The sequence below is a fragment of the Ahaetulla prasina genome, chromosome 3 (assembly GCF_028640845.1).
Source record: "Ahaetulla prasina isolate Xishuangbanna chromosome 3, ASM2864084v1, whole genome shotgun sequence".
In the NCBI taxonomy this organism is placed as follows: domain Eukaryota; kingdom Metazoa; phylum Chordata; class Lepidosauria; order Squamata; family Colubridae; genus Ahaetulla; species Ahaetulla prasina.
Window position 1 is genome coordinate 98,005 of NC_080541.1, and position 15,108 is coordinate 113,112.

The 15,108-nt window shown below is 51.1% G+C and overlaps 1 protein-coding gene across 7 annotated transcripts in view; it reads right to left on the reverse strand.

Moving 5' to 3' along the window:
• Nucleotides 1-5,917, reverse strand: part of FAM83H (family with sequence similarity 83 member H) — a 30,073-nt gene extending 24,156 nt beyond the window's left edge. For 5 of the 7 annotated variants that reach the window (XR_009154650.1, XR_009154651.1, XM_058178649.1 and 2 more), the window contains exon 1: nt 5,345-5,917. The gene's annotated coding sequence lies outside the window, so the exon portion shown is untranslated. The other 2 variants (XM_058178645.1, XM_058178646.1) reach the window with 2 other exon arrangements.
• Nucleotides 5,918-15,108: the final 9,191 nt, after the last annotated feature.

The window sequence follows — 15,108 nt, forward strand, 5'->3', positions numbered from 1 at the left end:
ATCATGTGAAGTGTTAGTGCCACTTTATAATGCCTTGGTAAGGCCACACTTGGAATATTGCATCCAGTTTTGGTCTCCACGATGTAAAAAAGATGTTGAGACTCTAGAAAGAGTGCAGAGAAGAGCAACAAAGATGATTAGAGGACTGGCTAAAACATATGAAGAACGGTTGCAGGAACTGGGTATGTCTAGTTTAATAAAAAGAAGGACTAGGGGAGACATGATAGCTGTGTTCCAGTATCTCAGGGGTTGCCACAAAGAAGAGGGAGTCGGGCTGTTCTCCAAAGCACCTGAGGGTAGAACAAGAAGCAATGGGTGGAAATTGATCAAAGAAAGAAGCAACTTAGAACTAAGGAGAAATTTCCTGACAGTTAGAACAATTAATAAGTGGAACGACTTGCCTGCAGAAGTTGTGAATGCTCCAACACTGGAAATTTTTAAGAAAATGTTGGATAACCATCTGACTGAGATGGTGTAGGGTTCCTGCCTAGGCAGGGGGTTGGACTAGAAGGCCTCCAAGGTCCCTTCCAACTCTGTTGTTATGTTATGTTATTTATTTCACTTTAAAACCATACCTAGAATACTGCATCCAGTTTTGGTCACCATATTATTAAAGAGATGTTGAGACTCTAGAAAGAGTGCAGAAAAGAGGAACAAAGATGATTAGAGGACTGGAGGCTAAAACATATGAAGAAGGGTTGCAGGAATTGGATTTTTCTAGTTCAATGAAAAGAAGGAGTAGGGGTGAAATGAGAGCAGTCTTCCCATATTTGAGGGGCTGCCACAAAGAAGGGGGGGGGTTTAACCTATTTTCCAATGCACCAGAACGCAAAACAAAAAAAATGGATGGAAATTAATTAAAGAGAAAAGCAATTTAGAACCAAGGAGAAATTTCCTAACAGTGAAAACAATTAACCAGTGGAATAGCTTTCCTTCAGAAGTTCTGGGTGCTCCATCAGGGGAAGCTTTCAAAAAGAGACTGGACAGCCACTTGTGTTGAATGGCATAGGGGCTTCTCCCTGTGCAGGGGTTGGACTACCCCGTTTCCCCCAAAATAAGGCCTCCCCTGAAAATAAGCCCAATCGGGCTTTTGAGGGCATAGCAATAAGGCCAAGCACTTATTTCAGGGTTCAAAAAGATATAAGACAGGGTCTTATTTTCAGGGAAACATGGTAGAAGACCTCCAAGGTCCCTTCCAACTTTGTTCTTTTGTTGTGTATATGTGTACATTGATGGCCAATTTGTCAGAGTGCCGGGTTTCCAGGAATTTAGGGTTTTTGGAGTTGGCTTGGTTTAGGATGGTCTCACAATTTCCCAGTTGAAGTTATGACTAAGTCTGTCCATATGTTATGAAATGAAAGAGTTTTCATCATGTCTTCTGACTGCTAGTTGATATTCATGGATGAGTTCTGCTGCCTGCTTGTCCTACAGTATGTAGTGGCTGCTGTGGTCTTGTCATTGAATGTTGTAGATGACTCCTGTTTTTTTTCTTTTGGGGCTGCTGGGTCTTTTGGTTTACTTGGGATGTTTTGGAAGGCTTTAGCTGGTTTGTATGTTGAGTCCATGGGATTGTAATTAGTGGTTTCTGAAAGGTCTCTAATGTATAGAAAGGTGTGTTTCTATTAAGCTCCAGACCAAAATTTCACAGAAATCTCTTCCTATTATCACTTTACCATAAATGTACTGAATCAAAGTAGGAGAATTTATGTTGGTCCATAACCATAGCCATTGCAATCTCTGCTATTTTAATCCATAAAATTAAATAATACCCATTTACATCAGTGATAAGTTATATATCAATTGGGGACCAAATGGCCACACTTTTAGCTTTCATCAAAGTGTCTGTGAGATAAACCTATCCCACCCAATCCTTCATTAGCAGAGATTTATCCTGTTCCATTAAATGAGTCTCCTGTAAATAATAAGAAATATCTGACCGTAATCATTTTAAATATGCTAAGGCTACATTTTTAGATTCTCACATTGAAACTAACTCCATCCATAAATTTTATTTTGGCACATTTCTCAACAATTTCCCGATTGATTTTATGACCTGTAGCATTTAGCAAATACCTAATAATAAACTCTTCTATATTTAACTATTATGTTCTAGTACTGCTCACAAATACAGAATCTCCATATTCAAGCATCATTTTATTACATATAGAATCTATATTTAAAAGAAAAAAACCCTGATTACCTGAACAAAAATAAAAGCAAATAACATTATTAAGGAAGAATTCCCCCCCACACACACACACAAACACGCAAAGGGAAAAGTATATATAGGTAAAAAGAACAAAAAGAATGAAAGAACTTGACAATGTTCCAAAGGAGATGGCCTGGTGCTTCTTCTCTCTGAAAATTACAGGACAGTTTCAAACACTACTAGTTGATATAAAAGGGATTCCATTGCTGTTGAGTGGATCATCTTTTGTGGCCTCATGTTGAAGGCCACAAACAGCAGAGTGAAGAGCCTTATACTCCCTGAAGTTCTCTCCTCTGCTTGGAGTCACCCAAGTTGGTGATTATGTGTGGCACAAAAAACCAACCCCTCTTGGACCATTCTGCCTCTTCCATATTTGGCTTCAGTGGATGTTCCAGCAGAGAAAAAAGTTGCAAAGTTTCGGAAGCTTTGAGTGGGCCTCCACAAAGGGAGCACCCAGGATTGAGCAGGAGCTCCTGGCAGAGTAAGGCTATGGCTACCCATTTCACTAACTGCTTTCTACTGGATTGGTAATTATAGTTAGTCTCCCATTCACTTTTATCAACCATCAGACTTACCCCATCACTTATTTACTTTTGGAGGTATTAGCTAAGGTTTCCCAGGAAGCCAGAAGCAAGCCCTAACCCTCTTTTCCTTCACTAGATTTCTATCTTGGCTGCACTCCAGGAGCTCAAAGTGATTTCCAGGGTCTCCTAAACAACAATTCAAAGTGACCCTGTGAGCCTTCAAGGCTGAAGTGCTCTTGAATGTGACCACAGGCCCAGATTCAAGGTCCCAGGCCAAACCCTTGCAAGACAGAGCCCCTTGCCAACTTTATCTGTCTCAGCTTCCCTGTCCCGCCCCAGGCAGCCTGCCCTCTCCATTGTTCCTGGACAGAGGTGGGTGAGAGTGTCTCATGGTCTGCAGTGCCCCAAAGCCCCCAGGACTGGCCAAGCCTTCCAGAGACGCTCCAGACTGCTCAGAGGGAACGGTCAAGGATCGTTTACAACATTCTCTTCAGGGGAAGTGAGTAGATAATTAACTTGGAAAAAATGCAGAACTAAAAATTAAAACATGAACTCAGTAAGCTATTCTATTAACAACAGTTACTGTCCTAGTTTTAAAAACCCAAGCTTCTACTATCTGCTATATAAGAGGGGGCCATTGAATGATCCTGGTGGTTTTGACCTTTCTCAGCTTGGAAACAAGGTGCTTACTGGGCTGCCTCTGGCCTGCTCCAGGAAACAAGCAGCTGGGAGTGAAGCCCTCAACTTCCTTCCCAGAGAACGGCAAGCTCAAGGCAGCCAGCCTGCCCATGCACCCTCAGGCAGCCACTCTCGTCCTGGGTGCTACCCACTTGGCAGTCTCCCCAGCCAGCCACCCTTCTCAGCTCTGCAGAGAGGCAACCAGGAGGACATTGCCATGCTGCCCTTACCAGGACTCAACCCTCAAATGCAGCCTGCCCTCCCTTCCTGCTCCAGCCTGCCCAGCAGAGCCTGTCACTGCCTGCTTCTGCATCGACAGCCTTCCTGCTCCCAGCTTACCTACCTCACCCTGCTGAACCAGCTTGGCCGCTTTGGCCGCACCCAGCTCCACCAAGGAGAAGCCTGCTCCTGCTCCTCCTCCTCCCCTGAAGGCCTCTGGCTGTGCTCCAGCACCAAAGCCAGAAGGCAGCTGAGCTCCCTCCTCTAAGAGGGCTCCCAGGAGCGGGTCCGAGGAAGGCCTCTGCTGGCCACCACGGAGGGCTGCCTGAGAACTGCAGAGATCCGCATAGTCGGCAGCAGTGTGTGAGCCCAGGGGGGCTCCCCAAAGTTCCCAAGGGCCTCAGCTCCAGCCTTAGGTTGGCTGTGTAGGGAACAGGCGTTCAGCCTGGCTTGCATCAGCCAGCCTCTCCTCTCCTGCCTGGCCTGCAACAGGGACGCTCCCAGTCTCCCAGGGCCTGGGAAGTAGGGCAGAGACAAAGGGGAGTTGCTAAAGTTCAGCTCCAGGGTTGAAAGCTTCCCGTTCTTCTCCTGAGAAACCCACCTTTCCCTAGCTGACTGTCCCATAGCACACACTCAAATCAGGCTCCATTTTGTGAGATGGTATCAGTCCATAAATCTTATTTATTTATTTTATAAAGGGCGGTGTACAGCCAGAAGATAAAAAACATGATAAATATACAATTAAAACACCAAACTAAAAACAGAGCATATTAGAAAAATGGCCAACCTTAAAAAAATTTAAAATTTAAAATTCAAAACCCCAAAGTACTAAAACCCCAATTAAAATTTAATAAAACTATTAAGCCAGTCCCGCTTGAATAAATAAGTGTGTTTTCAGCTCACGGCGAAAGGTCCGAAGATCAGGCACTTGGCGTAATCACAGTAAACCCAGGAGAATTAAATCAGAATCACACAGCTTGCTCTGGCAGAAAGTTTCCCCAGATGGGATCCAAGCACCAGGTTGACTTTCTTCAGTGGCAGGAATTCTAGGGGCAGCCCCACTGCATTTCCAGTGAAGTTCCTGAAGTCACCTCTGCAAATGGGGCTGGGACTCAGCCCAAGGCTGGAGAGGCACCAATCGCTCCCTTGGCAGGGCCGCTTTGGTTCACGCGGCTCTGCAGGACTGCCATCAGCCACTTGCCTGCCCCAGCACGTCCTGGGTACTGCTGGCACAGCGAGCGCTGGGGAAGGTGTGGGCACGCATGGCGCCGAGGATGCGGGGGGGGGAGGGGAAAAGCAGCAGCTCCCCCGGGCCGCCGGTCTTCTGCCTGGGCAGCTTAGGCTACCGGGCGGGCCAGCACGCCGAGTCCTGCTGCGCTCGCCCAGGGCCCGGCGGAGTTCATGGGCTTCTGGTCGCGCGCGAGATGCACCCGCCGCCCTTTCTCGGGACCAGTTGGACCACGCCGCCGGCCTCTCCGCCGGCCCCTCCCCGCCCTCGCTCACTTCCGAACTCCGCAAGGCGTCGCTCTTCCCGAAGTTCCAGCCTCGCCCCCAGCCCCTTTTGGGGTCGCCGGCGCGGAGGCTCCCTGCCGCGGGAGAAAGGGGACCGGCCAGCCGGACGCGAGACGGCGCTGCGCGGGGGAGGAAAGATCCTCCTCGCCTGCCCCTCGACCATCTCGGACGTCCGATCCAGCCCTGCGAGCACACGCCTTACCTTCCCGGAGTCTCGGGGCCGGCCGGCGGCTGCTCCTGCCGAACAGGTGGCGGGTTGCCCGCTGCTGCTGCTGCTGCTGCTGCTGCTGCTACCGCCGCCGCCGCCGCCGTCGCGCTCAGAGGCTGTGGGGCTGGCCGGCGCTCGGCTGGCTCGTCCCCACCCCCGGCGCTCCCGGCGCCTGATTCACCTCGAAGCGAGTGCGAAGCTCCACCCAGGGCAGCAGCGGAGGGGAAGCGGAGCGAAGTCGGCCGGCGGCGACGGCTGAGAGAAAGCCAGAAGGCGCTCCCGCTCGCTTTGCACATTCCTGGCGCGCCTCCGCCTCCCCCGCCTCGCCCGGCCCACGGGAGCGTTGCGGAGCCCAGCGGCCGCGAAACTCCACCGGCAGCAGGAAGGGCTTCTACCCCGGCGCCGAGCCGGGTGGGCGCTCCGCAAGACGGCCGCCCCGTCCCTTGGCGCCCCCGGACAGAGCCCGAAAGCAGCCTGACGGGGGTCCGGCCGGCGGCCGAGTGGAGCGTGGCTCTGCGAGCTCCGCGGTCGCGACTCCGGCCAAGCCCTGCCCTCGGGCGACCCGGTGCCTGTCGCGGGTGGCACTTCCGTAGAAGCAGCTGCGCTTGCGGGCTCAGCCGCCGGGGGCTGAGAGCAGGGCGTCCTCGCCGGCTCTGCCCGGGGGAGAGGCGGGGCAGCCACAAGGACGAGCTGGGACTCTGGGCGGGGGCCCGGCCGCGGCTCCTCCCTTCGTCTTCCTGTCGCACCTGTACTGGCGCGGTCGCCGAGCGGCTCGGTGTGATAAGGGCAGCCGGCCCCTCGCAAGCCGTCTAGGAGAGAGGCGGGCTGTGGGCGCCCCGTAGTCCCGGAGCTGTCTGACCCGACGCAAAAGACCCGACGCTGATCTCCTAGTTATCCCACTTCAAGAGGGCTCCTTTCATTGGCAAGGGAGGCGGATTTGTGAATCCAACCATGGAAGATTGGAAGGGACCTTAGAGGTCTTCTAGTCCAACCCCCTGCCTATGGCAGGAGTCCTCTGACTATTCCAGTCAGGTTGCTGCCAACCCTTGCTTGAAAACCTCCAGTGATGGAACTGGCATCTTTCTTCTAACTTTCATTATAGATTTAGCCTCTGGGCCCTTCACCATCTTCTTCTCCCTTCTCCACCATTTTTCCAGTTCTTCAGCCTCTTTCTTACAGTGTGGCAATCAGAACCAGTTGTATTTGGGCCAGAAACCCACTATCACCTCCAGCTGTTCATCAAAGTCATTGACCTGGATTTTGAAGGGTTACCATCATCTCCACCACGGCGCACTCTCCACTGCCAATTTTCACTCCAGTATCACTGTGTATGATGCTGCTAATCTGTACTTAAATTGTTACCTTGCCAGATTGCTTATCAAGCAGCGCAGCCTACCCAGCACTGACCCAGCTCGCTTTTCAGCATGATGGGGACCTTGTAAGACACCCATTACATCCTTTCCTCTGGGGTAAGCAGCAGCATCCAAAGTGTTGTAAAAGTTAAGTAGAAAGCAAGTGAAACTAGGTCCAGAATATAAATGAAAACAGAACAGAGATAGCAAAATCTGATTTACACCGACACTACACATCACTCCTCCTCCTCTTCTCCAAGATTCCTGAAAAGGTCATCCATAAAGGAGGCAGTAAGCCCCTCCCCAAATCCCAAAGGTTATCTCTGTTCACATGACACCGGGCCTCAAACAAGGCGATCAACTTTTGTTTAATCTGATTCTGCACCCAGATGCCCTGCTGGTTGCCCTCCAAACTGTCTTCCCCATTCAAGAACGATGAGCCAACTGCATCTATTTAACTGAGCATCTTTCCTGAATTCCCAGTCGGTGTAATTAATGGGCATAAAAAGAGGGTGGGGCACAACAAGCTCCAGAAAGGAAGATTCGCATCACTGGGGATTCAAATCAAGCAGCAAAGTGGAGCTTTGGGCTGCTACAAGAATCCAAGGGCAAACAATGTCATTAGATGAAAGTGATGCGTTCTAAGCAATTTTTTGATGAATGGCTTCAAAGGCCAGGTCATCAATTTGGACTCTCTGACTGTGGAGACCAAGACCTGGCAGCCATTAAAAGTGGGAAACAGATCAGAATAGAATAGAATAGATTTTTTTATTGGCCAAGTGTGATTGGACACACAAGGAATTTGTCTTGGTGCATATGCTCTCAGTGCATAAAAGAAAAGATACGTTCATCAAGGTACAACATTTACAACACAATTGATGATCAATATATCAATATAAATCATAATAATAATAATAATAATAATAATAATAATAATAATAATAATAATAATAATAATAATAATAATAATATTTTAATTTGTATACCGCCCTTCTCCCGAAGGACTCAGGGCGGTGAACAGGCAGATAAAATACAAATACACACAATAATTAAAAACATCCCTTAAAAAACTAATTTAAATGCCCAAATGTTAAAATAACATACTCCCCCATAAAATCACAAAACTTTAAAAACCCATCACATAAAAATAAAAATCAGGCTAGTCCAGCCATACGAAATAAATAAGTTTTAAGTTCGCGGCGAAAGGTCCTAAGGTCAGGTAATTGTCGAAGTCCGAGGGGAAGTTCGTTCCACAGGGTCGGAGCCCCCACAGAGAAGGCCCTCCCCCTGGGGGCTGCCAGTCGACACTGTTTGGCTGACGGCACCCTGAGGAGTCCCTCTCCGTGGGAACGTACCGGACGATGGGAGATAGAGGCCGGCAGTAGACGGTCCCGTAGATAGCCCGGTCCTAAGCCATGGAGCGCTTTAAAGGTGATAACCAATACCTTGAAGCGCACCCGGAAAACAACAGGTAGCCAGTGCAGTCTGCGCAGGATAGGTGTTATGTGGGAGCTCCGAGACGCTCCCTCAATAACCCGCGCAGCCGCATTCTGAACTAGCTGAAGTCTCCGGGTGCTCTTCAAGGGGAGCCCCATGTAGAGAGCATTGCAGTAGTCCAGGTGAGAGGTAACGAGAGCATGAGTGACTGTGCATAAGGCATCCTGGTCCAGGAAGGAACTGGCAGATCAGGCGAACCTGATAAAAAGCTCTCCTGGAGACGGTCGTCAAATGGTCTTCAAAGGACAACCGACCATCCAGGAGCACGCCCAAGTTGCGTACCTTCTCCATCGGGGCCAATGATTCACCCCCGACAGACAGCCGCATCTGCAGCTGACTGTACCGAGGTGCCGGCATCCACAGCCACTCCGTCTTGGAGGGATTAAGTTTGAGCCTGTTCCTCCCCATCCAGACCCGTACGGCTTCCAGACACCGGGACAGCACTTCGACAGCTTCACTGGGGTGGCCCGGGGTGGAAAAGTACAGCTGAGTATCATCAGCGTACAGTTGGTATCTCACCCCAAAGCCACTGATGATCTCACCCAGCGGCTTCATATAGATGTTGAACAGGAGGGGTGAGAGAATCGACCCCTGCGGCATCCCACACTTGAGGCACCTTGGAGTCGATCTCTGCCCCCTGTCAACATCGTCTGCGTCCGGTCAGAGAGGTAGGAGGAGAACCACCGATAAACGGTGCCTCCCACTCCCAACCCCTCCAACCGGCGCAGCAGGATACCATGGTCGATGGTATCAAAAGCCGCTGAGAGGTCTAATAGGACCAGGGCAGAGGAGTAACCCCTATTCCTGGCCCTCCAGAGATCATCCACCAGTGCGACCAAAGCTGTCTCAGTGCTGTATCCGGGCCGGAAGCCGGACTGGAACGGGTCTAGATAGACAGCTTCATCCAGGTACTGGGGTAGCTGACATGCCACCACACTCTCTACAACCTTCGCCGTGAAGCGAAGATTGAGACTGGCCGTAGTTCCTAAAACAGCTGGGTCCAGGAAGGCTTCTTGAGGAGGGGTCTCACCACCGCCTCTTTCAAGGCCGCGGAAAGACCCCTCCCGCAGAGAAGCATTTGTAATCCCTGAGCCAGCCTCGTGTCACCTCCTGAGTAGCCAGTACTAACCAGGAGGGGCACGGATCCAGTAAACATGTGGTGGCGTTCAGCCTACCCAGCAACCTGTCCATGTCCTCGGGAGTCACAGGATCAAAGTCATCCCAAACCACCTCAACAAGACGGGCCTCAGAACCCTCGCCTGGATCTACCCAATTTTGATCCAATCCGTCCCGAAGCTGAACGATTTTGTCGTATAGATAACCGTTAAACTCCTCGGCACGCCTTGTAGGGGTCCTCCGCCTCCTGTTGAAGGAGCGGCGGGTCACCCAAACAGGGCGGCGGGTGGTTATCTGCCGACGCAATGAGGGAGGAACGAGGAACGCAACCCTCATTGCCACTAGGTAGGTCCTACTATAGGACCTAACTAGTGTCCGGTCAGCCTCAGAGCGGCTGGATCTCCAGGCACTCTCTAGGCGTCTTCTCCGGCGCTTCATCTCCCTCAGCTCCTCGGAGAACCAAGGAGCTGGTTGAGACCGACGCTGGGTCAGAGGCCGCAAAGGCACGACACGGTCCAAAGCTCCAGCCGCGGCCCGTTCCCAGGCCGCAACTAGTTCTTCAGTCGAGTCGTGTGCCAGGTGCTCGGGAAACAGCCCAAGCTCCGTCAGGAACCTCTCCAGGTCCATCAGGCGCCTGGGACGGAACCAGCGCATTGGTTCCGTCTCCCTACGGTGGTGGGTAGCGGTCAGAAAGTCTAGACGAAGGAGAAAATGATCTGACCATGACAAAGGTTCAACAACTAAATCATTTAAAACCAGATCATTAGACCACTGGCCAGAGATAAAAATCTGGTCTAGGGTGCCTCCCCCGACGTGGGTAGGGCCGTCAATTAACTGAATCAGGTCCAAGGCCGTCATGGAAGCCATGAACTCCTGAGCTGCCGAGGATGCTACGCCGGCTGATGGCAAATTGAAATCCCCCATGACCAACAGTCTGGGGGTTTCAACTGCCAACCCAGCCAGCAACTCCAACAGCTCAGGCAGGGCTGTAGTCACACAGCAAGGAGCCAGGTACGTGATCAACAAGCCCACCTGAGTCCTATGACCCCACTTCACGTAGAGGGATTCACACCCAGCTATCTGAGGCACAGTGGTTTCCCTCGGCTCGAGACTCTCCTTAATAATAACCGCCACCCCTCCACCCCTACCCTGGGCCCTCGGCTGATGGAATGCTCGGAAACCTGGTGGGCACATCTCCACTAGGGGGACCCCCCCTTCGGTGCCCAACCAGGTCTCCGTAATGCCCATAACCTCCGCGGTCCCTTCCTGAATAAGATCTGAAATCAGGGGGGCTTTATTAACCGCGGACCTGGCATTACATAACATCAGCCGAAGGCCCAGGTCCCGATTACTCTGGCCACTCGGGTCACGGGAAATTCCTGGGGGGCCGGAGCACGCAATCGCTCGTAAACAGCGAGGGCGAACCCCCGAAACCTGATGTGGCCCCCCCCTTCCGTCATATCTGCCTCTCCCACTTACCGTAGTAATAGCTCGACCCTGACAAACTGGAACGACACCCCTCACCACAACCGCAGGACCTATTAAGTTACCACCACGAACACATGGTGGACCTAGCCCCCTCCCTGATGGGTTTTCCCCCCACCCATCCACCCCCCCCCATTAAAATTCCCATTAAGACTCCCCTTAAAAAAACGGTTAAAACAATTAATTAAAAATCCTCTAAGTCTCCTATTTTTGGCATGCCACCTCTCGGGGTTCCAAAACCCGTTCTCAAGATGGGTCCTCGATAGTGTAGGGGGCCAAACCTGCGAGAGAGGGGAATCTCGCAGGGCAAGAAGGTCAGCCGCTGTGAATGTCCGCATAATAAGAGTCCGGCAAACAAGCCCATCCTGGACCAATCAAGATGATAATTGATAATTCCGGCAATTCCGGGTAAGAACAGTTGAGAAATAGTTCTTGGGCGGTAGATGAATAACACCACCATGATTCAGTCAGTTTCACCAACCCCTCATTCTACAGTCCCGAGGGGTGGTTAAAGGAGGAAGGGGGAAGCTGTTACACTGTTAGGCCAGGGGCATCCACTAGGCCAGGCCGCTCAGCCACTAAGCCATGTCTCTCCCAAAGTCCGGGGGGGGGGAGCAGGATCTTAAAAAGGTCTTAAAAAGGTCCCACCCTGCAGGCGGTCCATAGACATCCTTTAGGTGGTAAAGATGATAGAGGGGACGTCCACTAGGCCCGAGGACAGCCTCCAGATGACACCAGCAAGGCTTCCATCGGGCCCACCTGCGATCTCCAAGTTAGGCCACCCAGCCGGCCCGGCCACCAGGCCACTGGAATAGGCCGCTGGAATAGGCCACTTGCCCGCTGGGCCCGCTGGGCCACACGACCGGCTCCGACCCCCAGGCCAGTTCGCCGGGCCCAGCGGCCCACCGTCGGGCCAGGCCGTCTCCAGACCGGTCAGGCCAGGCCAGGCCAGGCCGCCGCTACCGCCGTTGCCGCCACTGATGACCATACCGCTGGGGGGGAGAGAGCTCCAGGCTCCTCCCAAGGAAACGCCGAGCCGGCCGCCGCCGCCACCGGCGCTACTGAAGGCCCAGCCGCCGCCGCCGCCGCCACCATCGGTGGGAAAGACCAGGCCAGGCCGCCATCACCGACGATGGTCTGTCGATGATGGGAGAGAGCTCCGGGGCTCTCCCCAAGGCCATGCGAAGCCCGGCCGCCGCCACCGCCGCCGAAGAATCCAGAATCCGGAAAAGCCCAGCCGCCGCCGCTGGAGAAGGCCGGGCCATCGCCGTTGGGGGGCTCTCCCCGAGGCCATGCGAAGCCCGAGGCCATGCGAAGCCCGGCTGCTACCACCGCCGCTGGAGAATCCGAAAAAGCCCGGCCGCGGCCGCCGCCACTGGAAAACACTGGGCCATCGCCGTTGGGGGGAGAGCACTCCGGGGCTCCTCCTGAAGCGACCCGGAGCCGCCCAGCCCCAATCTACCCCTCCCCTGACTGAGCACACTGCCCTCTACCCGGGCGGGGGGTCCAAGTTCCCAAAAAGACCCCCCCAAGCCCGGTCGGGTCCAGAAGAGGCCCGTCGCCGCATCTCCCGTTCAGCGGCGCGGCGCCATCTTGGACATGCGTAATTCATCAAAAAAAAAAAAAGGATTGCCAGCAACAAGTTATAGTCATACAGTCATAAGTGGAAAGAGATTGGTGATGGGAACTATGAAATGATTAATAGTAGTGCAGATTCAGTAAATAGTCTGACAGTGTTGAGGGAATTATTTGTTTAGCAGAGTGATGGCCTTCGGGAAAAAACTGTTCTTGTGTCTAGTTGTTCTGGTGTGCAGTGCTCTATAGCGTCGTTTTGAGGGTAGGAGTTGAAACAGTTTATGTCCAGGATGTGAGGGATCTGCAAATATTTTCACGGCCCTCTTTTTGATTTGTGCAGTATACAGGTCCTCAATGGAAGGCAGGTTGGTAGCAATTATTTTTTCTGCAGTTCTAATTATCCTCTGAAGTCTGTGTTTTTCTTGTTGGGTTGCAGAACCGAACCAGACAGTTATAGAGGTGCAAATGACAGACTCAATAAGGGCAGACGATAACAATTGTCTTATCCAGGTTGTTTAAAACTGTTGGAAAGGAACACCCACACCACAGCACCCAGGCGATGGACAGAACACATTGGAGAATAGTTGTGGCTTCTGAATTGGGAGCGATTGTTTAAAGCGATTAAAGCAAAACAAGCTTCCCTTCACAGTGGGACAGACTGAACCACGAACATCCCATGGGACAACAAGTGGCTGATGTGGAACTCTTTGGTCCTGATAGCCAGCAGATCTAAGGGCATCCCTGCTGGCAATGGGTGACTTGGCTTGGCCTTTAACCAGCCGCAGGAGCCTGCACACCAGTGGTGGGATTCAAATTTTTTTACTACCAGTTCTGTGGGCATGGCTTGGTGGGTGTGGCATCGCTTGGTGGGCGTGGCATGGTGAGCGTGGCAGGGGAAGGATACTGTAAAATCTCCATTCCCTCCCCATTCCTGCAAAATCCCTATTTCCTCCTGATCAGCTGGGACTCAGTTGGCAGTAAATAGATGGGGGCGGGCCAGTCAGAGGTGGTATTTATCGGTTTTCCAAATTACTCAAAATTTCCACTACCAGTTCTCCAAACTGGTCAGAACCTGCTGAATACCACCTCTGCTGCACTCTCTGGAGCATCCTACACAATGCCTGACTGAAATGGGCCGACAAGACTATTGGCAGATGGAACTGAGAAAGAGCTGTTACTTCAAGACCCAGATTAAAGAGGAAGGATTAAGGGAAAACTTTTCCCACAGAGATGTGCATGTCATTAGGTGTTCCATAAAGTTTAAGTTAAAATGACTTAAATGTGAATTCTGCATATTGAAGAATTCAGATTAATTCACCTCGGCCAGCTACAAAGGCTGCAGATTTGCAGTCTTGGCTTAACATGAAAGCAGGCTGTCCTCCATCCCATCCCAGCAACTGGTAAACTCTATTAGCCGATATTATTGTACTCTCTGAGGAATCCTCAGTTTACGACCGGAATTGGGATCAAAACAAATCCTGTTGAGACATCCAGAATAACATTCCTCAGAACCACCAGCTTTAGCTTGCGCCTCCCTGGCCCTCCATCATCAGTGGGGGAAGGGAGGGGAACAAGGGGGGAACAAATGGTCAAGCTGCTGTATACTTTTATGATGGGAAATTGGGAGGGGGAATTGACAGTTGAAGAAGGACAGAGAGCCTGGAATCCGGTTTGAGCTGGCACACTAGCATCCCTACTTCTAAAACTAAAACTTTAAATTACTTATAATCCTATAGCATTTCTGGACTCCTACATAAATGGATAGCTGCCTTCCTGTCAAACAGATAAAAATGGTCAAAATAGGAAGCGCTCTATCAAATCCTGTACCTGTTAATAGTGGTGTTCCCAAAGGCAGTGTTTTAAGTCCAACACTCTTCATATTTTACATAAATAACCTTTGCGATCATATTAAAAGCAACTGCGTTCTCTTCGCTGATGATGTTAACTATTCAAGACCACCGACAACGCAAATACCCTTCAAAAAGACCTTGACTATGTGTCAGATTGGTCTAACAAGTGGCAATTTCAAATCTCAACCAACAAATGCTGTCTTGCACATTGGCAAAAAAAAAATACAAACGTAAAATACAAATTAGATGGACATGACCTTGTAGATGACTCTCACTCTGTCAAGGACCTTGGAGTACTCATTTCTAAAGATTCAAGTGACAGAGCCCACTGTAACAACATTGCCAAAAAGGCATTAAGAGTTGTTAACCTAATCTTGCATAGTGTCAGCTTTGGAAGCCATACTAGGCTGAAGGCTTCCACACGCTGCCACTTTCTCCTCTGTGGGAAACGTGGGGAGGAGGATGGTAGTACAAAAGATGATTAGACATAACAGCATTCTTCCTGCCAGTCAAGGTCAGACTGGGTTCGCATCTGGAGAAGGAGTGGCTGGAGTGATGCTTTGATATGGGATGGTTGAGGATTGGAGCGTATTTTTTTTTTTTTGCATTTATATCCCGCCCTTCTCCGAAGACTCAGGGCGGCTTACATTGTGTTAAGCAATAGTCTTCATCCATTTGTATACTATATACAAAGTCAACTTATTGCCCCCCAACAACATTTTACCTACCTTATAAAGGATGGAAGGCTGAGTCAACCTTGGGCCTGGTGGGACTTGAACCTGCAATATTGCAAGCAGTTGCTGTTAATAATAGGCTGCATTAGCCTGTTGCGCCACCAGAGGCCCTTATGACCAGCAGAAGGGTCATGAGGGTGGAGATTTTG